Consider the following 26,809-nt stretch of genomic DNA (forward strand, 5'->3'; position numbering starts at 1 on the left):
ACTCTGGCATGCACCCCAGATCTTATATGCATAATTAAATAAATCTTTAAAAAAATGGGTTGGGGTCTTTTTGTTCCACTTTGCTATTCTTACAAGCTAAGCAAGCAGAAGCAAATGATCATCATGACCACCACGATTTTAGTTATTCATCATAATGACATCAAGAGGCACTTCTCTCCTGAAATATATCAGAGTCATTTGGGGAGAAATGATCTTCCCAAAGCAAATTCAAGAAAACTAACCAGACACTGCAATCCTGTGAGCCCCAGACACATCTAGCAGCCTCCACTCTCCATATTCTTCTGTTTGTTCTATGGGATACATTGCACAGAGTCCCTTCCGGACTTCTCCATGTTGTGAAAGAGCCTCTTCCCAGGAAGCCCCACCGCAAACTCTCAGCCACATGAGGATTCCGGCGTGTGTTCAGGCACTAATGAAGTCTCCTTGTGCAGAACTGAGTACAAGCACAGATTGTATGTGGGAGGAGATGTTCTCTCAGTGTCTGCTCTAAATGTTGTTTCCAAGTTAATCACTCCAAGAGAGGGAGATGAATGGGGATTACCTGAACTACAAGAGAGCGGAAACAAATCAGCTAACTGGGATCATGGGAGTCTGCAGGAATTTTTCTCTTGCTCTTTTTATCCCTAACTAAGATCTATGGGTTAATTAGTGGGCTAGTCAACTACTATTTGCCTGCACATCCTTTACCAACCCTTCCCTCTACTGTTTCTATGGATAGCCTATATTCTGGCCCCAACTTCTCCTCCTGTGGTCCCATCCCCTATAGGAGCAGTGACCTCCCACTGTTGCTAATCTTGGCTTCCCTGTTCTACCACCTGTGTGACTAATTCCATCTGCTTTAAAGACCTCTACTTCTTTCTTGGCTGATGGAGCTGATTGAGTTCTTAAATAATACCTACTATTTTAAAGCATTTACCAACTAAATCTTTAATTCCGATAACTTTCTTCATGATGTGGGTACATATTGTCCCCATTTTATAGATATGGAGACTAACTAATAGGGAGGTGACATAGTAGGTTAGTGGTGGAGCTGGGATTCAAGACAGACTGTGACTTTTATCCTTTGAACCAAAAATAAAAACACAACAAATGAAACCCACACACAAACAATATCTTGATTCACTGATTTTTAAAGCAGGGGCACATTAGGGTAGTATTTCTCCAAGTGTAGCTCCTGGACTAGTGTGTTAGCATCACCTGGGAACTTGTTAGAAATACAAATCTTAGTCTCCACCCTAACCCTAACTGCTGCATCAGAAATGGGAGGGGAAACACTGTATTTAAAAAAAGATATTTGGCAAAGTTTAGGAACCACTTAAGAACATGGTTCTATTCTTGGATGTTGAGGTCCTAGAATAATTCTGGGGCCACTGTAGTTCCCTCCCTACCAACCAAATGATAGCTTGTTTGCCTCCCCCTCACTCCCCTGCCTCCCTCAGCTCCTGTTCCACTTGGTGCAGTTCCTTTAAATGGCCATGCATATATCTCCATCATGGGCAAGACCCTGTGGTGGGAAGAGTACAGTTCCCCAACGATACTCACCTCCTAATCCTAGAGAACTATGACTATGTTATGTTACATGGTCCAAGAGATTTAAAGTTTCTAATCAGATGGCCTTAAAAAAGAGTGCATATACTGGATTATCCAGGTGAGTCCAATGTAATTACAAGAGTCTGTAAAGGGACAAAGGTAAGAAATGAACCAGAACCAGAGAAATGGCTGGTTTTGAAAATGGAGGGAAGGGACATAAGTCAAAGAATGCAAGTAGTCCCTACAACTTGAAAAAGACAAGGAAGCAGATTCTTCCTTAAAGCTTCTAGAGGCAAGGGAGTCCTGCTGATCCCTTGATTTTAGTCCAGTGAAATTCATTCTGGACTTCAGAGCTGTAAGATAATCAGCTCGTATTGTGTTAAGTTTGTGTTTGTGGTAACTTGTCAGAGCAGCAATGGGAAACTAATATACATCCTTCAAAAGATTATCAGGGGCCTCCCTGGAGGCACAGCGGTTGAGTGCTGGGCTGTGAAGTTGCCCACAGCCTCTGCAGCGCTGGTTCGATACCTGGCCGCTGGCGAGGGTCCCACATGGTGCACAGACCTCTCCTGCCATGCCCACTGCTGCCCTCAGCAGTGTACTTCATTGGTCTGCCTGTTCTGCTCCCTGTTCTGGCTCTGGTGAATTCTCTCATCTTCCCGCGCTTCTGACTGTACCCAGTGCTTATATAAATAAAAACATAAATCTTTTAAAAAAATAAGATGATCAGGACATATTTGACATGCACAGCTGTAGCCCTAACTGAAATGATGGTACAGAAGGGACTACAGTGTCAAAAGGACAGTGGCCAGATACAGGACAGGTGGGTTCAGGTCCGTGGGTTCTCACCTGTACACACAATTACAAGATCCCTTGGGTTCAGGGAACAACAATTGGGTTTATTTAACAAATGGGGGCACAAAGAGTCTCTAAGGCCACAAGTGACTGGCTACCTCATCCCAGATAGTGTCCACAGTCTCAAAAGACTACTCATCCAAGATGGCGCTGCCCCATCAACCAGGCCTGGAGTGCCTGGCACTTCAGCAAGCAGCAGGCCAAGTCCCAAATCACCACATTTGGAGGTGTTCACAGGCAGGGACGCTGAAATGACACCACAGTCGTCCACAGCAACAGTCTGAAAGTCAAGATGGACAGCACCGTGCACTGGACAAGAGAGCCACAGAGGCAGCAGCACCGGGAAGTGGTGCCAGACAAATAAGAGTTCTCAAAATGTGACCCTGACACAGCGTGCTGGTCAGCCATCCACAGTGCTGGGTAGCACTAGTGTTACAGCTCTTTGTGAGTAACATGGCCCACACCAGCAACAGCTCTTTGAGACACCAGGTCTGGAGCCACTGGTGCTCCTTTCAGGTGGTGTCAGAGGCCGGAGGCAGGTGTGGCCAGCTGGGCCTCTGAGAAGCATTTTGGCTTCTTTTTTTTTGGAGTTTGGCTCATCCCTCTTTCTTCTTCAGAGCTCAGGGACAGAACCTTCCTGTGAGAGAGTCTGAGCGCCCCAAGCTGGCTGCTGCCCTGCCTTATATACTCCTTCAGGATCCCCCACAAGTCTGATTGGACCGTTTTCAATCCCACAGCTGATTGGATCACTTACCAATTGGCTCATAGCTCACACCTGATCAGTACATTCTATGATCCAGGCACTAAATCCACTGGCCTCTCTACTGCCTGCAGCTGGAGATAGCCAATGTGCTGGAGCTGGCCCAATGGGCCTCAGGCCTCTCCCTGAAGCTCTGAAATGGGAGCTGTGTGCCCCAGGGTAGTGTAGGGAACCAGTGCCGCCCACTATCACCGCTGGCCTCTGCCTGCAGCCTGAGCCTAGTGGGGCCACTGTTGGCAGGCAGTAAAATGCCCACCACCTGCTGCTGCTTGCACTGCCTGCAAGCAGTTTCTGAGGCAGAGAATCATGGAAGGGACTGCCCACAGGCGGCAACTCCTGGTGTGGGTAGAAAAGAGCAGATCTTGCCCCACACCTTCTGCGGTGGGTCTGGGTTTCCTAACCACACTTTTCAGTTCTCTCTCACATTCACCCACTCCCAGTCTCACCTTTACATTTCCAAATATGAGTCAGTTTTCAACCCCTCCTCTTTGCCTAAATCCTATCTCTGTGACTTCTAAAACTCCCACTGTACAACCCAGCTAGTTTCAGTCTTCTCTCGAACATTCCATATCTGATTCAGGACATCCTCATATCTTTGAAGCGCTCAAACAGAGGCTACATTTTCTTTCATAACCTAAAGACATAGGGGTCAGGAAGCAGTCCAATGTCCTCCTAAGTCAACAGGAAGTACACCCTGAACCATTTAGCCCTCTCCCTTCTGCACAAAACTATTTCAAAAGCTCATGCCCTTATTTCTATCTCTCTCTCTCCTCTCCTTTGTGCCATTTATTAGCCTGCCAGCTACTCCCACATTCACTGAAGATGTGGGCGCTTATATTTCTCCTGTCTACCACTGTCCCTGTCAATATTCTTGACCATAGGACCATCTGCCAATGACTTAAACAGCACCCTGGTCTCTCAGCTCCTTCATATATCACCTCCAAAGATATATATATATATATATATATATATATATATTTAAGATTTATTTATACAAGCACTGGGTACAGTCAGAAGTGCAGGAGGGTGAGAGAATTCACCAGAGCCAGAGTGGGGAGCAGAACAGGCAGACTGACAAAATACACTGCTGAGGGGAGCAGCGAGTGGCAGGAGAGGTCTGTCGTGCCATGTGGGACTCTCGCAGGCAGCCGGGGATCGAACCGGCGCTGCAGAGGCTGTGGGCAGCTTCACAGCTTAGTGCTCAACCGCTGCGCCACCAGGGAGGCCCTATCACCTCCAAAGATATTTTCTAACTCTACAGCATCTACTTTCCTACATCCTCACACCTATTCCTGGTCACTTGCAATTATCACATCCCCCTCAAAACCCTAACCAAAAGAGTTTGACCCTATGACTACAACTTCCAGGTTTTTTTATTCTGATATCCTCAATGTCACCATCTTTTGCTTTCGCTGGGACTCCCAAACCCTATTCTCACTTTTCTGATAGCTCAGTATCTAATTCATGACTCAATAGTTTAATCATTTCCTTGCAAATACTCTCATTGCCTTGTTTCTCCCTGAACTACCCATTCTCACTGTCTTGCTCATCTGGTAAAGCACACATCTGCCCACCCAAGGCCCTCACATGAGCTGTTGAGGTTTGTATAGAAAATCATAGATCCAGGTTGTGAAAATTAATATGTAGAGGTTACATTAAAATGAGGAGGGTAAAAGAGAGTTCCTATGCATGCACAATCAGCAAACTACAACAGTCTGGGTGTCTTACATCTCTGACCAACTGTGAGGCTGCTTCCCCACTCCAATGCCAACAATGAGTCATCCTTACCTAGCACTCTCTCAGAAGATATATAAAGGGGTGCTGGTCTTGGATTCAAGGGACATGCATATGCATCTCACCTTGACACTATGCTTACTTTAAGGGAGAAAAATCTGCCACCTCAATATTTTTGGCAAAAGATTAAATTAACGGGAGGGGTTCTGAAGACTAAGTAGAAGACACTCTTGAAAAAAGAGAGTTATATATAAACCTCTGAAAGTGCATGTAAAAGAAGTCCTAATCTTCTTATCTCTCTTCAATAGAGAAGGCAAAATTTAAACTACATACTTTTGTCTATTGTGCCTTCTCTGGTAACCAATCTAAGGAAACCTTCCCTTGCTTCTGCACAAAGTCCTTCTGTCTGAGCTAAACTATTTAAGATGGCATCTGAAGCTACATGACAAGTTATTCGGTCATGCTGGGTCTCTCCCAAGTATACAGGAGGTACACATGTTATTATTAAACTCTTTTTGGTTTTTTTCTCTTATCAGTCTGTCTGATGCTTTTGTTGATTATTAGCCTCAAAGAACCCATAGGGATACAAGGTGGTTTCCTTTGTACCCCAACATGATCAAATTGCTTTTTTGTTATTTTTCCAAATAAACCCATTTTGTTGGTGAAATAACTGATTGGTTTTTGTTTGAGGTTAACAAGGTTAACCACTTTCCTTTAACAATCTCAGCCCTCATTTGTTCCCCCCATTCTCTTGATGCATCTGTTCCTGCCTGCAGTCATGGGGTTTTGAGTTCCTCCCTTGAGAATTAAATGAGGACTCTAAACACAGCAGCTGATTTTGAAGCTGAGATTTATTGAAGCGATAAAGCAACAGAAAGCTCTAGGGAGGCTTTAAGGGTGAGTGTCTCTCTGAAGGACAGACAACAGCCTCTCCCTTATGTAGGCCACGAGCCTAACACAAAGGTTGATGTGATTCCACATGTGGGGAATGATGGAGGTTTTGGAGTAGCCTGATGCAGCTGCAGGAAGAGAACATACTTCTTTATGTATCCGATGTTCAGAATATGGAGGACAAATCCCCCCAGAGTTGGAGATCTTAGTACTCTATGTAGACAGGCTCAGAGTAAGTTGAGGATTCTTTTCAAGACACATGTGCCACCACCTGGGTCCCATTGGTCTGACCATGGGCTAGTGATTATACCACTTTGTCGTCACTGGATTGATGGCTATAACAAAGTTACTAGGGACAGAGAGTTAAGTAATGGTTTGATGTTAATCATTAAGCAATGACTTTTATGCGCTGTTGTGAGTGTCCTTGTTTCCAAGACTACCTACAAAAGGTAAGAGGCACGTATGTCCAAGAGGTCTTCTGAATCACTTCCCCGACCCCCAAGAGAAAGCATATTTCTCATATTTGAGGGGAAATCTGGATGGAGGTCTCTTTTTCTGTAACTTTTTTCTGCTTATTAGGATGCAGGCCCTCCCTACACTGTAGAGGAGTAGAAATTTCTCAGTCTGGAAGAGGGAGATGCAGGGCATAGATTTGGATAAGTGCCAAACCACCAATATTTTGGCTTGGATTCTCTGAACTCCAATTGTCAGAAAGCTTAGTAAACATGAACCATATATGAGGGCAAGAATAATGATTGTAACAACACCCATTGCTGAGCATAGCCATGATCGCCTACCCAGAACCATCCCTATGTATTAAATGTTCCTACTTCATTGTGTGCAAACATATCTTGCAGTTGGGCTCATTTGTCTTCCATTGTGTTACTTAAATCAGGGAAAGTTAATTCACATGCTCTTTTTTCCACTATCATACAGTATCTTCCTTCTTGATAATCTAAAGCAAAATAGTGCTGTATTTGGCTTAGTTCCTCCACTTCTGATTGTATTGCCCAAATCATATGATTAGTGGCATCAACAGATCTTTTCAGCCTCCATCAACCCCAGAGTACTGTGTCTGTTTTCCTGAACTATGACACCAGAGGAAGCACCAAAGCTAAGTGTGCCGGCAACCGGTCCTGCATCGACTCTGTCAGCCTCAGTGTTGGATAGATAAGGGCCCATGGCATTTTGGGCTTAAAACTCTGGTCTGAATGTCACATGAGTCCCTAGGTGTGGGTCTTCTTAGTTTCTTGGTTTTTGCTACCTGGACAGAAAGAGTTTTAAGTGGCCAACTCCCACACACTAGGTGGATGGTTGGTGGCTCAGTTTTTTTTTTTTTTTTTTTTTAAAGATTTATGATTTACACTTACAAGAGCTGAGGAGCAGGCCCGAGATGCGGGGTGAGAGGAGGGTGAGAGGATTCACCAGAAACAGAGTGGGGAGCAGAACAGGCAGACTGACTAAAATACACTGCTGAGGGGCGGAGGGGGCGAAACAGGAGAGGTCTGCTACACCAGGTGGGTCAGCTCCCTGGCTGGGGATTGAACTTGTGCTGCAGTGGCTGTGGATAGCTTCATAGTGTTGTGTCTTAACCCCTTGTGCCATCAGGGAGGCCCTAGTATCTCAGTCTTTGAAGAAGAAACATATGGGGGAGGGGAGCGGGTCTCTGGCCTGCTAACTAGAGTAGGTACTTTCTGTCCCTAGATAACAGGGAGAAAACTGGGGGTAACCAGGGTATAATTTCACAAAGTCTGTTGCAGTTAGGTTAATGGATGAGGCATAAGAAGTGCTGGCATTTCCCAAAGTCAGAAATAGTCAGTGCAATGGGTATAATTTTAAGTGTTGACATGAAAGCTCTTTGTGGATCCAACAAGGTATTTTATTGCTCCATGTTTTGAGGTGTTTACAGCAGAAGCATCACCCAGGGGAGGTCCCATAACAACAGCTTTTGAATTTTTGTTTCTTTATGGTCTTCCAGAGGTTTGGAGAATATACCTCCCAATACCTGCAATCCTCCCCAAATCACCACAAGGTTCTCAATCAGGGCTGGTAGGAGGCCAAAGTTCTGCATAGAAAAGGGTGTTTGTAATAAAGGATGGAGTCATTACCGTGCTGAATAAACATGAAGGCAGCATGTTGCAGAAACCAGTTTCCTTGGTAAAAGACAGAAGGAGGAAACAGAAAAATACAAGGTAGTAAGAAAGTTTAGCACGGCGGGATTTTTTAAAATTTTGTTTCCTGAATGGTAGCTTTAAGTCATCCAAGGGTTTACAGGTGTAGGTTGTAGGTGCAGAGTCTGCAGGGAGGGAAGAGGGGTTGCTGGGAAGGCACCGCTGGGCTGTGGGCCCTGCCTAACATGTGCCCTATGGGGTCCAAGAGCTCTCTCCAGTTCCTTTGACAGTGCCCGGAGTTGCTAAGATCACTTGAAACGGCTCTTTCCATTTTTTCCTCTGGTTGACTATCAGAGTGAACATCTTTCCAGGATTTTACAATCACTCAATCCGCTGACTCAATGTCTATAATGCACTATGTTTTGGACTGGGATTGGCAGAACTCTGTTTGCATATTCTCTCGGGGGCTGTTGTACCCGGTCTAGGTTAATTATGTATTTTTTTAAAGCTTTATTTATTTATGCATACAAGAGCTGGGGTACAGGCCAGAGGTGCCGGGGTGAGAGGATTCACCAGAGACAGAGTAGGGAGCAGAACAGGTGGATTGACTGAAATACACTGCTGAGGGGAGAAGGGGGTGAGTCAGGAAAGGTCTGCTGCACCATGTGGGTTGCTTCCTGGCGGGCTGGGGAATTGAACTCATGCTGCAGAGGCTGCAGACGGCTTCATAGTTGCGTCTTAACCCCTGCACCACTAGGGAGGCCCAATTATGTATTTTAAAGTGGCAACTCTTTCAGCATCTATTAATAGAGTAGAGGTTAGAATAGGTCTCCCTGGGCCTCCCCAGTGGCGCAGTGGGTTTAGCTCAGTGCTGTGAAGCTGTCCGCAGCCTCTGCAGCACCGGTTCAATTCCTGGCCATCCAGGGAGGTACCCACATGATGCGGTAGATCTTTCCTGTCTTGTCCACTGCTCCCCTCAGCAGTGTTTTTGGTCGTCTGCCTGTTCTGTTCCCCACTCTATCTCTGGTGAATTCTCTCACCCTCCTGTGCCTCTGGCCTGCACCCCAGTTCTTGTATAAATAAATAAATCTTAAAAAAATAGAATAGGGGGTCTCCCTGGTGGTGCTAAGGGTTGAGACACAACCTATGAAGCTATCTGCAGCCTCTGTAGCACAAGTTTGATCCCTGGCAGGCCAGGGAGCTACCCACATGGCGCAGCAGATCTCTCCTGACTTGCCCGCTGCTCCCCTCAGCAGTGTACTTTGGTCAATCTGCCTGTCCTGTTCTCCACTCTATCTCCAGTGAATCCCCCCACCCCCGCCACCTCTGGCTTGTACCCCAGCTCTTGTATGCATAAATAAATAAATCTTGAAAAAAATAGAATAGGTCTCCAATATTGCACTTTAAAAGGGTTAATTTTTATTTTTATAATTTATTTATATCTTTTATATCATTGTATTCCTCATAAAATTCCCACCACCAGTTCACCTGTGCACCATCACCATAGTCCCTTGTGCTCTTCTCTCCCCTATTTTGATCCCTTTTCCTCCCCCTCCCTTGCAGAATGTCTCATCTATGGTTGCCTGCTAGTTTTGTTGTTTTATTATTACTTTCTTGATCCCTTATTTGGTTGCCCTATATTCCTCCTATAAGTGAAACTATTCGACATTTTTTTCTTTCTGGCTTATTTCACTGAATATGATCCCTTCAAGCTCTGTCTATGTTGCTGCGAATGGTTAATTTTTTAAATTTTTTAATTTTTATTTTTAAATTTATTTTTACAAGCACTGGGTACAGTCAGAAGCACGGGAGGGTGAGAGAATTCACCAGAGCCAGAGCGGGGAGCAGAGCAGGCAGGAGGACTGAAGTGCACTGCTAAGGGGAGCAGCAGGTGTCAGGAGAGGTCTGCGCTCCATGTGGGACCCTCCTCCAGTAGCTGGGGAGCAGCTGGGGATCAAACCAACACTGCAGAGGCTGCGGGCAGCTTCACAACCCAGCGCTCAACCGCTGCGCCACGGGGGAGGCCCCTGAATGGTTAATTTTTATTGTTCCACGAGGGGCAGCTGTTATCCTTAGCAAGACCACCAGAAATAATTTAATCCATGCATCTTTTGTTTCCTGGCATAATTTAGCTGGAGTTCACTTAAGGTCTGCTTTAATTTTTTTTTACTGCTCCCAACCACGGGGAGTGCTAGGAAGAATGTAAGTAATATTTTATCCTGAGAGCACAGGCCATCATTTGGTTACCCTTTGCTTTAAATGCTGGGTCATTGTTACCATAAATAGTCTTTGATAGTGGCAATCTGGGGATGATTTTTTTGGTGAGCCCTTACTAACAGTAATAGCCTCTTTCACTGTTCCACCTATCCTGTAGAAGTATCAGCAAATACCAACACTTACTTATATCCTGTGCATTAAGCACTTAGGTGAAGTCTCCTTGCCACCCTTTTCTAGGATATATTAATCGTCTCTGGACTGATGGGGTTAAATTTGATAGTCAAGGACGAGTCTGGAGATTGTCATGGTAGCAAATTTCACTACTTCCAGTAAAAGCTTTGATAGTTTGATTGAGGCCCCTTCCTGAGATCATGGGTGGACAATGTTTTTCAGAGATACCCTTCTCCAGTGGGTTGAACTGTGGAGGGCCTTCTGATTTTAAACAGCAGCTTGCCTGGGGAAAAAACCCTTCCTTATTTATTTAGCAGCCATCCCTGCTTTCTGGGAAGATATCCTTGATTGGTAGCCTGTTCCTGCTTTTCCTTACTATATCTTGGTACCAAAGGCTCATCCTGTATAATAGGGAGAAGAGGACATTCAAGGACTGACTTGGCAGCTGCCTTTGTCACTGTATCGGCAAGGTCGTTACCTCTAGCTTGGTCAAATAAAGTACTTTTATGTTCCTTACATAAAAATAACAGCCATTTCAGCTGACAGGTGGACTGTCTCTAATAGTTTTGAGAGTTTCAGGTCCAGGTTTGATGGGGGTATTTTTACCTCTTAACCTTTCTAGCTCCTTCTAAATGGTAGCATGAGCATGTGAAACAAAATACATGTCTGTATACTTGTTAATTTTTTTGTTTTTTCACAGTACTAAAGCTTAGTTAGGGTTAAAGCTTTGTCTTTTAGGTAGATATGCCAGAGAGAGGGAAGAACCTTTGCTTCCAGTGTCTGATCTCAGTTATTAAAAATCTTGAAGGCCTCATTAACCAAGACTCAAGGGGAAGTTTGAGGTCCCGCCTCCCACTGTTGTGAATATTAGATGTGACCTGAGTGATGAAATGCATGCACAGCCAAGTTTGTCCCTCATTTGACAACAGGTTCACATTAGTGACCTGGTGGAAAGCCCCCTTGAGTCACTTTATTTATTTATTTTTAAAGATTTATTTATTTATACAAGCACTGGGTACAGTCAGAAGCATGGGAGGGTGAGAGAATTTACCAGAGCCAGAGCGGGAAGCAGAGCAGGCAGAAGGACCGAAGTACACTGCTGAGGGGAGCAGCGGGCGGCAGGAGAGGTCTGCACACCATGTGGGACCCTCCTCTAGTGGCTGGGAGCAGCCGGGGATTGAACTGGTGCTGTGGAGGCTTCAGGCAGCTTCACAACCCAGCGCTCAACCGCTGCACCACCGGGGAGGCCCCCTTGAGTCACTTTAAAGACACAGGGGCTTTTTATCCTTTGTTACTTTCTTAACCCAATTACAGTTGATAGACTTGTGTTTATACTTTCCCATTCCTACAGTTAAACAGCTAAAGAAATGATCCATTCTGTAGTAATAAAGAACATTTCTACAGTTGCACATTGCATGAGGTCAGGGATGACCTGGATTCCAACCTGTCAGGGATATCCTGGAGCCCTGAAAGTGGTCTCATATTCAATTCTCTGGCCTTAAGGACAATTTGGGCTCTTTTATCAGAGATGCAGCAATGACAAATAATGCTTGCACATCTCCCCATGTCAAGATGTAAGGTAAACACAACTTAACAAATTTAACCCTAAGTCTTTGAGGATTTTCAGTAAAATTCTCAAATCTTTCCTTGAGTTAAGTTAGGTCACTAACAGAGAAGGGTGCATACACTTGAGTAATCCTCCACCTGCTGTTCACCCTCCTCTTCCCATAGAGGATGGACTTTCACAGGTTTTAATTTGGTCCCTGATCTCAAGCCAACAGGAGATAGAACTGGTACAACCTCTGGTCAGTCCAGAGGATCCTCCACCTTTGTGACCCCAAAGGAGCCCCTGCACCGAGTCTGAATTGCCTTCAACCTCAGACAAGTTACATGCACATTTTATAGTCACAATATTTGCTCCCCTTCATAATCATTCAACAAATATTCATTGAGACACACTAGATGGCAGGCTCTGTTCCAGTCTCTCAGAAAGAGATGAAAATTGTGCCTCTATCTTTATGAAGGTTACCTTCCAGTGGGATGAAGACATAGGGAAAGGAAATAAATATGTAGTGTAATTTCAGATGAGGACACTTCTACTCCAAAAAATAATGCATGCAATGGGACTGGAGTAAAAAGTTATCTGTGTACCCTTTTAAGGGTATGTTTCAGGAATTCCCTTTGGAAATTCCTATTTTAAAATTCCCATTTGATAGAAAAGCCTTGTGCTTTAAGAAACACAAAAATTCAATGTGGCTAGGGGTAGGGCAGAGGGAGCAACTGAGGGTGCCAGTGGGAAAGAGATGAGGTTGGTGCAGATGGGGGCCGGAATCCATGGTGCCAGGGCAAGGGGTCTGCATTTTATCCCATCTGTAAAGGGAGGTCATTGAGGACCCAAGCTGTGAAGTTATATGATCTGGTTAGTGTTTTGAAGCCATTGTGTGCAGGACAGAGGGACAGCAGAGGAGTCATGGACACGGATCAAAAAATGGCTGTTTGATGCAGGTGCTCAGTACCGTGCCTGGCACATAACATGCACTCATTATTAAACATTAGCTATTTTGAATTGATGATCTGTAGTCTTTCTTTACAGAAAAAAAAATTAGCTAGGAGGAATAATTATCTGATATGGACATCCTTTATATGAGGAAATCAGGTCTGTCTGTTCTCTGTTGCAAAGATACATTCTTCTAGCTCACCAAGTGTAGAGGCTTGAGGATGTGGCAGCTTGGCTAGGTGGAACTTTTTCAGACAAGTATTACTACAGGCAGAAAGTCTTTTCCTGGGTGTTTTCAAGGAGGAGGGGTGATAGAAAGACCTTGGTGGGAGACCTGAAAGGAAGAAGTAAAGCAGCAACCAATTTGTATCTCACACACGCTAGGTTATATGTGAGGTAGCTCCACTCTCCTTGACTTGCCTGTGGTTGCCAGACCCCTGGGCCAGCTGTGTGTGTCCAGCTCTAGCATGAAGGAGCTTTTTGTTGGATGCCCAAGGCACCAAGCTCAGAAGCAACAAGGACTGGCATGGTGTTTGTCCATCCTCATGGGTCCCGCTTATGCTTGTGGTTCTGGTTTGTTCTTTATTTGACATCCATTGTTCCTTTTCTTTCTTTTTTTTATAATAAATTTTATTTTTATATTCCCCATACAATTGCAAACCCCTTATTTTGACCCCAATCCCTCCCCTCCCGCCCCCTACCCCCCACAGAATGACTCTGGTTCATAGTTTTTTGTTGATTTTGATTTTCACTTTCTTATAGTTATTCATTTTCCTGGTCCCTTATTTAAGTTTTCTAGATTCCTGCTATGAGTGAGACCATCCGGTATTTTTCTTTTTCTTTCTGGCTTATTTCGCTGAGCATGATCCCTTCCAGCACCACCCATGTTGCTGCAAATTGCATGTGTTTATCTTTTTTGAAATGGCCAACAGGCATATGAAAAAATGTTCAACATCACTTGTAATCAGGGAAATGCAAATCAAAACTATCATGAGATACCGTCTTACACCAGTGAAAATGGCACATATTAAAAAAAACTAGCAACTACAAATGTTGGCGAGGGTGTGGAGAAAAAGGAACTCTTCTGCACTGTTGGTGGGAGTGCAAACTGGTCCAACCACTATGGAGAGCTGTGTGGAGATTTCTGGACCTACTAAAGATAGAGCTTCCATATGATCCAGCAATTCCACTCCTAGGTATTTACCCAAAGGACACAGAAACATCAATTCCAAAGAGCACCTGCACCCCTATGTTTATAGCAGCACTATTTACAATAGCTAAGCTTTGGAAACAGCCCAAATGCCCAAAAACAGATGACTGGATCAAGAAGATGTGGTACATATATACCATTGTTCCTTTTCAAGTGCCCTTTGTAGCCTTCAGATATCACTAAATGTGAAAACACCAGTTTTGTAGAGATTGCATAGTCAGCTTCCACAATTGGATAATTTTGCATGTGTACATGTATATATACACATACATGTATATATATATGTATAATATATATAATTATATATTATAATTAGAAGAGAGAAAGAGAGGTTCAGATAGATAGGAGCGATAGAGACAGAGTTATGGGCATATATACATATACATATACAGAGAGAGAGATTATCTATTTATCTATCTATCTGTCTGTCTGTCTTCGTGGTTGTGCTTCTCCAACATATCCCTGGTTGATCCACCAAAATAAGTATAGATCAGACAGAAAATTCAAAAGATAGAGGACCAAATATATTGATGATTTACAACTGGAAATTTCCACGTGTACTATAGAAGACTTCACAACAAGCACAGCTCTGGGTATATAACAGGCATTCATAAGTATTCTTGAAAAAAACTGTTTGGTTCAACTTTAAGGCCCTCTGCAGGTACAATTCAGATTCACCAGGGCCCTGCGGAAGGTCTCTGCCCCAAGACCCATGGAAACCAGACATAAGCAGCAAAGAAAATGCTCTGAATGTAGTTCACTTAACCAAGAACACAAAACTGTTTCCTATCTATAAAGTCAAAGTTTGAGAAGTATCAGTTGAAGCTATTACTCCTCTATCATTTTCCCGGATGTTTATTGCAGGATGTGTAGGTTGTAACAATTGTCCATGAGAGACCAGCCATGTCTTAAACTTGTCTGCAGCTCTTGTAAAGCTTGGACCTGAGAAATCTACATTTGCAATTTGTTAATCAAGTCACTAGAGCACAATATTGATAGATTGCATAACAAGCTAATATGTTTATAATTTAAGGAGATTGGAGGCTTGCTTCTTTTGAAACAGTATAAACTGTACCATGATTCCCATCAGATGGAGCCGCATTTGAAAAACCAATAAAGTTTAACAAGCCTGCAAAAATTGAACTTTATTGTTTTGTAGGGTCCTTAAATAGTTGTGTGGGCAAAAAATATCTTTGGTTGCTTTATTCACTATAGGTTTCAAAACAACTCCAAAGTACCATTACCCTTCCCCGGTCAGAAAGTAACCTAGTACAACGGTTAAAGCAGCTTATTTAGCTTGTTGTTCCTGGAGAAACAAAGGTCTTTGTTAATTTAATAGCTCTTCATCCACACTTATTTTTCTTTTTTGCCAGAAGAGTCCAAATTTTCTTGGAACTGTAATATACCAAGGCCAGACAATAAATCATGAATCAAGTCTGCTTAGAAGGTTTTGTAAAAGTTATGACTTTGTTGATAAGAGAACCATTGCAGGATAGAATCTTTGTTAATTTCACCCATCCTTCAGGCTTCATTTCTCCTATCCCCTGCTTCCTGCCTTGGAAACAGTCACAATGCTCATAGTCGACCCAGCCATTCTACAATCATGAGAAAAACAAGCCACCCGTGCTGGGGTTGGCAGAAAGGAAAGATGGAAGAGCTCTGTGGAGAGGGTTGAGTAGTTGAACTAATTTTGGACTTCCTGCCTGTAAACTCTATGCTCTAGGAGATCTCCAAGTGTCCATGCATCCGCCTCTGCAGTCCAGGCATCTGTCACCATAACCAAAGCTAAAAGGTTAAATTGCTGTCAGATCCTAAGAGCACAAAAATAAAGAAATATAACTTATTTAAACTTTTCTGAGACTTGGTTTTATGTAGACACAGTGGAGCCTCGCGGCTCATCTACTAACCTTGAGCTGAGCCCTAACGCCACCTAGAGCCAGAGCCTGCAAATGCAGAGGAGAGGGGCTCCCCAGAGGAGAGGGGCCCAGCAACAGAAATTCAAAAGTCCAGTTACCTGAAGAAAAGCCTCTTCATACTTCTTCATGTATGAAGTGCCCTCTAAGTAAGCCAATGGACTTCAGCCAAATCCACATTTCTTTGCCCCGACTTTCTACTTAATCTATAAGATTTATCGACTTTATTCTTAATTCCGGTCTCCAAAGCCTATATAACCATATTCACTTTCTTAATCAAGGAGGTAGATTTGTGTTTATCTCTCACCTCCTTGCCTATCAGTTAGCAACAAAGCTTCTTTTTCTTCTCAAAGTCCTGGTGTCAAAATCTGGTCTCTGCATGTTGGGTAGAGAGCCTGTTTGCTCTGGTAATATTACTTGCAGCCAAAACCACTCCTAAGTTAGAGAATTCCTTTGACCTTTCATATCAGATTCATGCCTCAGGTAACAGTAATGCAAAGTTTGACCTCAGTCAATTAGACTCAAGACTGTTTACTGTTTTTTCAGTGATAAATTTCTGTTGTTTTGTATTTGATATATGCATTTGTTAAGACCTTTCCTGTATAAATAGTAATATATTTGTCAGAGAGAAGCAAGAACTCCACTCTTTAGTGACAATGAAGTTATTATCGACTTTCTACTTAACAGTTTCCAACAAATAATCATTTTTTTCCATAAAATAACTAGAATGCATAGTCTGAATAGTCATAAAACAAGGCCATGTTTCCAACAATACTAAATTTGCATTGGCAGGGGGATGCATGTGTAAAGATGAGTTATATTCCGCTTTTAAGGAACTAAAACAAAAAAGATCAAACAAGAAAAATTACACCATACAATTTAAGCAAAGCCCTAAGGTTGACAAAGACTTATCAATCTACTTTTTTCAAGAGATCCATGGTGAATCCTAGGGCTAGTGAGGGATAATTAGGCAGCCTCAAGGACAGTGCAGGGACTTCAGGAGAATTAAGGAAGTCTCCAGAGGGCAACAAATTCCAAAGGAGACTAATCAAACACCCCAGGACTAAGGTCAACAGGGCATTCCAAATTGAGGACAATAAAGAAAAAAAGAGAAGGGATGGGGCACAGAGACTAAGTTCTGGGCACAGAGAATTTAGGCAGTGAGTGAGACCGCTGAGAACTGACCAGTCACAAAGAGACTGGTGGGGCTTTAGAATAATCAGGGAAAGAAGGTCTATATTCCCTGAGGCCCAACTCTGCTTCAGCTTCCCTGCCCCTCCCTGGCCTGGTTCCAAGGCCTGGGAGTCCCACTTTATTTCTGTTCCTTTTCTCCTCAATGAACTTTTGCTTTCTCTAAATAAACCTGCCGCTTCTGTCTGCAAAGTTCCTGCTGTGGCTTCTTGAGAGACACCAACATGTGGTGGTCTAGTGGCTGGGACTCAGCGCTGCCACTACAGCCTGGACCCATTCCTGGCTGGGAGACTAGGCCTGAAAACCTACAATTCCAGTATCAGTATGATTTGGTAGGTTATTTTGGAGGTTCTGGGAATGGAGAAATTTCCCACATATATTAATGGTAACAGTGTTCCCAGACTCCAAAAATAACCTACCTATTCTTTTGGATAGCAGGGCAAACCTATCTAGAATATTCTCTTTCTTAGCCTTGTAAGGTGAAAAAACATAACAGATGCCAAATGGTTATTCTGAGATAATTTGGCTTGGATGAAGCAAACATGTTGAGATAAAATTTGTCAAGAAAAATATTTTCAAAATATAATTTAATAGCTAAGAAAATATTTTATCTATAACAGCACTTAATAGTTTTCAGTGAGATTGCTTTCAAAGTGAAAATTTGTAAAGTACCAACATATAGTCATATGAAATGAACCTGAGTGTGCAGCATTGTAGAGGAATTTGAAGTTGTAACAATAACCATAGCTGACTATTAAACAGTTGACATTAAAGACAAAAGTAGCACTATACCTGTGGAGAAATCATAATCCCACCAAACAATTTTCCTCAGGTTTGAGCAATATTTAAACAATGCAATCTATTGGTTGAAAATCTTTGAGTCAATCTGTGGCTAAAACACAAGGTACCTGTGAAAGGCATAGCACAATGTAAATGTTAATAGAGTAGACAAAAGCAAGCCTGGGGAAAGCAATCAAAAGAATGTGACCACCTATCTGACCTAGGAGTTGGATCTTGGCAATCAGAGGCTTAGCATCTCTCAGCCCTGAGAATGTTCATTCCCAGGAACTGCTCTAAGACAATGCACAGCCTGGAGCCTGGGATTGGACAGTTATTTGTTATTGTGTTGCTGTGGCCCAGGGCAACTGAACCCTGCACCCTGCAGGGCAAACCACACAAGGGAAAAGGAAAACTGAACTCTGCTCAGAGTTCAGGCATCCTGAGAGATGGGGTTGCTGGGAAGGCAGAGCAGAATGGCCATTTTGAGGAGCCTTTAAAAGGAAGCCATACACATGTGTTCACTCTCTGTGAAAGGCAGGTGCTCTGCTGACCAGGCAGGTGGTAGGACATTGCCCCCTAGACCGCCAGCCCTCCACCTCAGCAGTAGCAGGCCTCTGCATGTCTTACTTGGTCCAGTGGCAGCAGGACTTGGGGAGAGTGTGCAGAGGCCCCACAGGCTTCTATGGTCAGGGCTTGCTGCACCCCGCCTTCTCCTACAGCTGCAGTTCTACCTCACACCATCTGTTGGTAACTGGGCCTTCTCCTTCTCCCTCTACCCTGTTAGTTAAAATAGATCTTTTTCTTTTGCTTCACCAAATGCACTTTTGTTTGCATTATGTGGCCACTAGTGTCTAGGACCCAGAACTCGTGAGAGGTTCTGATCTGGTAGCTGTATTCTTAGACACTTTGCCCAGTAACAATTGAGACTTTAGAGACTGCACATTTCTCTGAATACAGTTAAAACCTCCATAAAACTTTGATATTTGCTTGGGGTGGTGTGGTGTCTTGAGGTTGCCCAAGACAAAGCCTTGTAAGTAAGTTTCCTTGTTCATTAAAATAGCCACCTAGTCTGGAATGCCTGCCTCTTTCTTTGTTTTCCCCTTGCTCTCTGCATACCGGGCCCAGTACAGATTATACTTGGGCAGTTCTCCTGGGTTGTACTCCAACAACATATTATTGAAAGAAAGTGAGCTGTACAAAGAAAAAAAAGGGCAGAGGGCATGTGGGAGCTTAGTTTCCTGCACAGAGAAAATCCTGAAATTAGGGTGGAAGGTATTATCACAAGAAAATAATAACAGCTCATATTTCTTGAGGTCTTCTGTGTGTTGGACTCTAAAGCCTGAAAATGAATAATTACTTGTATCATAAAAAGCCCATGAGCAGTTATTGTGTTTTCACCTGTTTACAGGTGAGGAAACAGAGGCAACGAATAGGATGTAACTTTCTTGGGGATACAAAGCTAATAGACTGAAGGGCAGTGATCTCATTCCAAGGGGGTCCCTCTCCAGAAACACTGTTATTAGCCTTTATGTTACCACCCTTCCTCCATAAAGCAAGCAAAAGTGCATAGTGACAAGGAGAAGCAGCAAAATTAATGAAATGAATATGATGTATTGTTAAGAAGGAGAGTGGAGGGCTGGGAGTTTTTTTTTTCCCCTCCCTCTTCTTAGGGTGATAACAGTATTGTTTAACTTGGATGTGGGAATGGTGTGATTGTAACAGGGTGGTCCCCAGGAAAGGGGGAGGTTCCAGGTTTCCTGCCCCACCCAAATGGAGGGTAGAGCTGAGCAGGGAGAGAAGAAGCTGCCAAGGAGACTGAGGAAGGAAGAAAGCAGGATGGAGCCAGGAGGAGGCACAGGGAGCCGAGAGACACATGAAGAAACTACACTTGCCTTTTGGTTGTGGACTGGGTGACAGAGATGTGGGTGAGATCCGTGGGGAGGTGACAATGGTGGTTTTTGTCTTGATTTTGATTTTGCTCTTTTCCTTCCAGACTTGTCTGGTTGTTTCTGATCCTTTTCTGTGGGTCCCCACTGGAGGATGCTTTAGACTTGTGACAGGCTTTTGGGACTTGCTCTGGGCCAATCCTGCTTGGGTGGACTTTTACCCACAAGGGGACGGGTAACTTTGAGTGCTTGATTTAGAAATTATATTCTTTGCCTTTCCTGTGATGTTTACTAATTGTATTAAAGTTCCTTTTCATTAAAGTTCCTTTTCTTTAAAGACTCATGTGTTTTGTGTTGATGTGGTGGATGGCAGAACCTATTTAGAGGAGGCAGGTTTGGGGGGTCTGGGCTGCCCCTCTCCCTGCCCTGTAACATGTTGACATATATCTTTTCGGGTATGAACTTATATCATTACAAATAAAATATGTAAAGTGTTGTAAATTGTTAAATCAATAAGCATAATTTAAAAATTTGGTAAAAATAAATAAAATGGAGATTTAATAACACAGCAGGAAAAATTTGTTGAGAATTATGGGGGATAACATCAAAGTAGCAAAAATCTGTCTCTAGAGAGGACAAACTTGTTCAACATTTACCTTATCAGGATAACTCTTTTTAACTGAAAGAGCTATTTTTTTTTTAAAGTAAAATAGTATGAATTTAAAAAATTGGTCCCAGGTGACATTGTCATACATGGCAGAGAAAGGGTCAGGGACAATTAGAAGCAACCTGGATTCCATCCCTGCTCCTGAGAAGCAGTTCTGACTACGAAGGACAGGCAATTCTGTGCAGCCACAGAGCAGCAGCTTTGATCCTCTGGAACTGTGAAAACAACTTTTGGTGAATCAGGCTTCAGGGTGCCTGAGGAGACCACTAGCTTCTCTGGATGGCTCTTTGTTTTCACAGGACTCATCTCATCAATGTTGCACTAGGCACAGTGCTGTGCATTTTTAGCCTCAGTTGTCATATTTTTCCATGTGTTTACTTCATAAAAGTAAGCACTTTTATGTTCTCTTTAAAAATGGGATTTCCTATTTGAATTGCCTAGTGAAGGTGATCAAAGCATGTGGCCAAAAGAACTTATCAAGCATACACATTTGTGTATGTTTTATCTCCACCCATCATACATCTATCTATCTATCTATTTATCTATCTATCTATCTATCTATCTATCTATCTATCTATCTATCTATCTATCATCCATGCAGCCACCCATCCATCATGCACCCATCCCCATCTGTCCATCCTTCCACACAATCTATCCATCTAGGCCTGTATATAGTTCAACAATCGTTTATAATTCACTTGTCTATGTTATATTATTTTATCCTTCCAAATATCTTGAGGTAAATAGGTCAAGGAAAAAGCACTGAGTTCACTGAGAGACTTGAGGGTTGAATGAACTGTTTGTAACCAAAATCAGTAAATGGAGTGCAGGGGACTCAACACCTTGTCTCTATCTTCTCCCCTCCTTTCCCTCCTTCCCAACTGCTGACTCTAGTCCAGCTGTTGGGGGGAAATGATGTCTTGAGCTAATCCTATACAGGCTTTGTGGACCCCACTCCCACTCTAGACTAAAGCCATTAAGACATTGGGAAAGACAAATCTCGTCACCACCAAAGGGAGGGTGGCAGGGACCTGAGGGTAGAGTTGGGCAGCCAGGTTGGATATAAAAACCAAACATGTGAGCCTTGGGCGGGCTCGCTATTGCTCGCCTCCTGGCTACACAGCTCCTGGCTTGCAGCCAGCTCTCAGAGCGCCATTTTGGGATTCCTGATCGGCGGATCGGGTAGGACTCATTTAAAACTTTGTCTCCCTGGTTCATAGTATTTTGTTGATTTTGATTTTCACTTTCTTATAGTTATTCATTTTCCTGGTCCCTTATTTAAGTTTTCTAGATTCCTGCTATGAGTGAGGCCATCCGGTATTTTCCTTTTTCTTTCTGGCTTATTTTGCTGAGCATGATCCCTTCCGGCGCCATCCATGTTGCTGCAAATTGCATGTGTTTATCTTTTTTGAATGCTGAGTAATATTCCATGGTGTATATGTACCACATCTTCTTGATCTAGTCATCTATTTTTGGGCATTTGGGTTGTTGGAAACAACAACTCAATATACTTTCAATAACATATTTACAGCCAATAATATGTGTACATAAACATTTATGTCTTACTTTCACCAAAATATTTTCTTCACTGCAAATTCATTATTAAAAAAAAACAAAAATATTTACTTTCACTCATCCTCGGACAGCTGGTGTCCAATAGGAATATATGTTTCATGACATCATGATCTACCAGCGTCTGCTTCACGCAGTCTGCCTCTGTGAAAAGCTGGTATCAGATAGGGATGTATGTGATGTTGGTAATTTACATGCTTTCTACAGGAGGTGTGGGGGGTAACTGGATGATTCAAATATATGGGGACCCCCAGGCCACCTGACTGTGCGTCAGATCTGAATATAACCACCAGCGAAGGGGAAGCTGTGTCCATGTCAGTGACGTTGTCACCTAACCCAGCTTGTGCAGATGCAACAGCAGGTCGCTGGGCTCTAATGGTGGGAGGGGCAGCCAGAGGCGTGATGGGCTGGACAGCAGAAATAAGGGTCTGGGTAGGAGGGGCTGGGGCAGGGGAAGGGAGGACAATGGGAAGGGGAGAATCTATAGACATAGGGGTTGGGGATTGGTTTTCACAGACAGGGGCCTGGAGAGAAGTTGGGGGGCTCTGGGGTACGGGGATGTCTGAAATACATGATGTTGTCACTGCGATGGAATCTGTATTAATCAGAGGGCTCTTCCACACTGGATGACAACTGTTTGGAAAACAACTATCAGTAGCCACAGGAGGTGAATGAAAGATTGTGCCTCCTCCTTTCTCAATACTTGGTGTTTGCGGTGGAAAAGCAGGCACAATCTGTGGCCTGACGTATGTGTCAGGCAGGACAGAAGTATTGGGGACATGAATAGTAGGTTGGAAAGAAACATTTGGGCAGAAGAAGGAGGTAGGTTGAGGGGCACTGGGGTCTGGAGTGAGCGTGGTTTCACCCTCTGAGATTTCAGTGCTCTCCTGTGTGTCCACAGCAAGACAGGGGAGCTTAGAGGGTGGGGGCAGCTCACCTCTCTCCCACACAAGCCTTGGCATGAGCAGTGGCATGGGCCTTTTGTGTTTGCAGGCCCTAGAGCGGCCAGAGTCCGGTGGAGTGGAACTCGATTGGCTTGATGACTTCTTGCCCTTTATGTCATGAGATGTTCGTGTGGCTGGAGAGCTAGGTGGATGGTCTTCAGCCAGCTCTTCCGGTGACAGGAAGCCACCTGGGGCTGGGCTACAGGATGTGGCTGCCCCCTCCTCAGGCCTCTGAGGAGGCACATCCTCCCCAGTGAGGTCTCCTGGGGAGCTGGTGGCAGGCGTCTTGGAGGTCTCACTGGATCTTTCTTCTGGTGATGTGGACACGTCCTCCTCCTCTGCCATGTTAGGTGTTTCTTCCACCTTCACCTCCGTATCCTCCCGGGCAGGTCTTGGGCAGAGGTGACTGGAGGAGTCTCCTCTCTTCCACCCAGGGTCTTGTTTGAATAGTAAAGAGGAGAGATGACGTTTGCCTCGAATTGCTGGAATAATTCTGGCTCTGCAGTGCCCAAACATCATGGAATTGCGAGCCGAGAGCACAGGCTTCCTGGGAGGGTTCCCCCCATGATGCGGGGGGGGGAGACTCCCCAGACCGGAGCACACGGCAGGTGTGATGGTGTATAGCCTTGGGGGCGCGATGTTGATGCCAGGTGGTGAGGACAAGCGCTGCCGGTGGAAGCTCCTGGGAGCCGGCGGGCTGGCAGGTGCCGGAGCGGCTGGGGGCACCCGGCCAGGCCCAGCGGGGTGGACATGAGGTTGTCCAGGCGGGCGCCTGCCAAGCAGGGGCCTGGGGCGGTACAGTCGGTGCAGTCGGTGGCGGAGACACCGATATTTGCTGAGTAAATGGCCCCTTGCGCGTGGTAAGTGCGCCAGCGATCACAGAACTGAGCGGGAAGCGGGGAGAGCTGGCCCTGGGCTTCCCACAGCTCTGCGGATCTAACGCACACTGGCCGCCTCGGAGGGCAGGGGTTTGACGCGAGCCGGCGGCCACGCCCTCCAGCAAAGGGCAAGACCCCAATGGCCTGTCTTTTCCCCGACCTTCCCAGCAGATGCAGGTGTGGGCATCAGATGGGTCACTCTGTGGGGACTGGTGGGGACCCCAGAGATCCCATCTGCCAGAGCTCTCCCCCCCTGGACGGGTTTTAGCATTCCACATCTGGGTTGCTTAGGCGGTCCTTGTGCTCCGCTCCCCTCCCCCATCACCGGTCCCTAAGGACTGAGTCTGCAGAAAGTGAGGAAACACCGCCCCACTCCCCTCAAGCACTCCCCCATTTTTTTCAGCAACCTCCCACCACCATCCTGCCCGATATCTCTGCACCACCGCCTTCTCCATGGCCACTCAGGCGCCCTCATCACCAGGTTTCCCAGGGTGGGCTGTGGCCGTGCTGTCACCTGGTGGCCTGCGGTGCCCCAGGACTGGACCTGCACCATCTCCCTTCCCCGCGGGTGTGTTCTCTCGCCTCCTTTACATACATTTCATAAAACAACATTTAAATTTTGGACCTTCCTTAGGTCACACGGGTAGTAGTGGCTCAACCAAGATTTGAACCCAGCCTGTTGGATTCCAGAGTTCCCGCTCTGGACTGTGGTCCCTCTTTATGGCATCATGAGTTACGTACCACTATTTTTTGTGTGTTTGTGTATGGTACCCTCGCTGGTGGCCTGAGAATGAACAGGCACTGCAGAGGCTGTGGGCAGCCTTGCAGCCCAGCGCTCAACCTCTGCACCAACAGGGGAGGCCCACTTACCTACCATTTTTTGCAGTAGTTTTTAGGGTATTTACACCTGCCATGAAAGAGCACATGCACACCCAACTCTCACAGTGACCACTGTCCACACCATGCTCTTGTTTCAGCAGTCTCAGGCCAGGGGTAACAATTGTCAATGCAACACCATTCCACATTTTTCTAATTGAGCCTAGCAGGCTGATTTTGGTCCAGTTTGAAAAGCTTCAATATGCAAAGATTATATTCTAGCTAAATGGTGGGCTATCATGAAAGCAATTCACCAAATGGATTATACCATATGGATTAGAGGCCAGTTTCTCTAGTTTTCCACGTATTTCTAGGTATTCATGCCTAGAAAGCAAATACATCATTTACTATAAATTAATAACTTTAATACAATTAGGAAACAATACAGGAAAGGCAAAGAATCTAGTTTCTAAATGAAGCACCCAAAGTTACCCGTCCCCTCATGGGTAAAACTCCATCCAAATGGGATTGGCCCAGAGCAAGGCCCTAAAGCCTGCCACAAGTCCAAAGCATCTTCCAGTGGGGACCCACAGAAAAGGGTCAGAAACAACCAGACAAGTCTGGAAGGAAAAGAGCAAAACCAAAATCAAGACAAAAACCGCCATTGTCACCTCCCCATGGGTCTCACCCACGTCTGTTTCACCCAGTCCATGACCAAAAGGCAAGAGCAGTTTCTTCATGTGTCTCTCTGCTCCATTTTGCCTCCTCCAGGTCTCCTTCTGGCTCTCCATCCTGCTTCCTTCCTTCCTCAGTCTTCTCTGCAGCTTCTCTTTCTGCTCAGCTCCACCTTCCTTTTGGGTGGGGCAGGAGACATGGAAACCCCCCTTTCCAGGGGACCACCCTGTTAAATTTTGATGCTCAAGTTGACTTTTACCTCCTCACCTCTTTCTTTTGCTTCTAATCCTAGCTCTCAAAATCCCTATCCTGACCATAGTTCCATATAAGACTTTTCAGATAGGCAACTTGAACTTTGACAGGTTTACTAGGAAATAGAGATTTTGGTTTTCCCACAGTATAAATGAGTGGTGAGTATTCTTCCTTTTCTTATAAGAAATACAATTCTAGTGAGTTCTGATTTGGGAGAAATTATTTCCACTCAGACACTGTAAAACAATATATATCATGCTCTTAAATCTATTTGTCCAGCTGGGTTTCTTTAATATAACATTTTCTTAAACCATCCTGGCAAAAAAAAAAAAAATCACTTACTTTGACTCCCCCCACCCCTTTTTGCTACTGTTTATAGATGTCTTTTACCCTAACTCAACTCAATACTATTAAATAATGGAAATCCAACCAAGTTAATTTCAAAGAGCTAATTGATATTATTAAATATTTCTGAATTGGGAAACATCCTAACTAGCAAATAGTAAGGCTCTATAAGAAGTGGTGCAAATATGGAAGGCTTTTATAGTCAGAAAAGTGAGACAAGGTTATTAGCAAAAGTAAAGAAAGGTACACCTGAAAGGAGAAAGCAAACATTGTACAAAAATGAACAATGATATAAAATATATATATAAATAAATAAATAATTTTTAAAAAAAAGTTTATGTCAGGCTACCTTCCCTTAGAAAATTAAGGAGGGTCTTGTGCAGATTAACTCACTAGTGCTGATCAGGAAATTCCAGATTGATTGGTTTAAAATTTCACTTTAGGAATAAGCTTGAGATTGCAATTATATTTAATATTAAATCTTCAAGGGTCTTGGCATGAAGGACTCCATTTGGGACTTGTTGTTTCATTTTGCTGACAATGTTGATACTTAACAAAGGAGGGGATGTCTGATTTCAAAACACTTCATAGTTGAGGCAAATTCATCTATGAATAATGATATTATCAAAATGTGATTCCTGTTGTCAAATCCACCTTCCTTGGTTTTGAGCCTCACAAACCCAAAGGAAGGAAAGAAGTAAAGTTCTAAGGCCACAGAATTAGGAGGCAAGGATTCCTCAGGTTACACTACAAATTTATTCTTCCTCACCCAGGATGTATCCAGTCATATCACTAACAGTCCTGGATCCTGGTAAGTTCATCAGTCCTGAACAAATCAGAAAAGCAGATCATCCTACTCCAAAGATACCTAGCTAAATTGAAGGCATTAAAGA

The sequence above is a fragment of the Talpa occidentalis genome, unplaced genomic scaffold, assembly GCF_014898055.3.
Source record: "Talpa occidentalis isolate TD23 unplaced genomic scaffold, MPIMG_talOcc4v2.1 talOcc4.7, whole genome shotgun sequence".
Classification (NCBI taxonomy): Eukaryota; Metazoa; Chordata; class Mammalia; order Eulipotyphla; family Talpidae; genus Talpa; species Talpa occidentalis.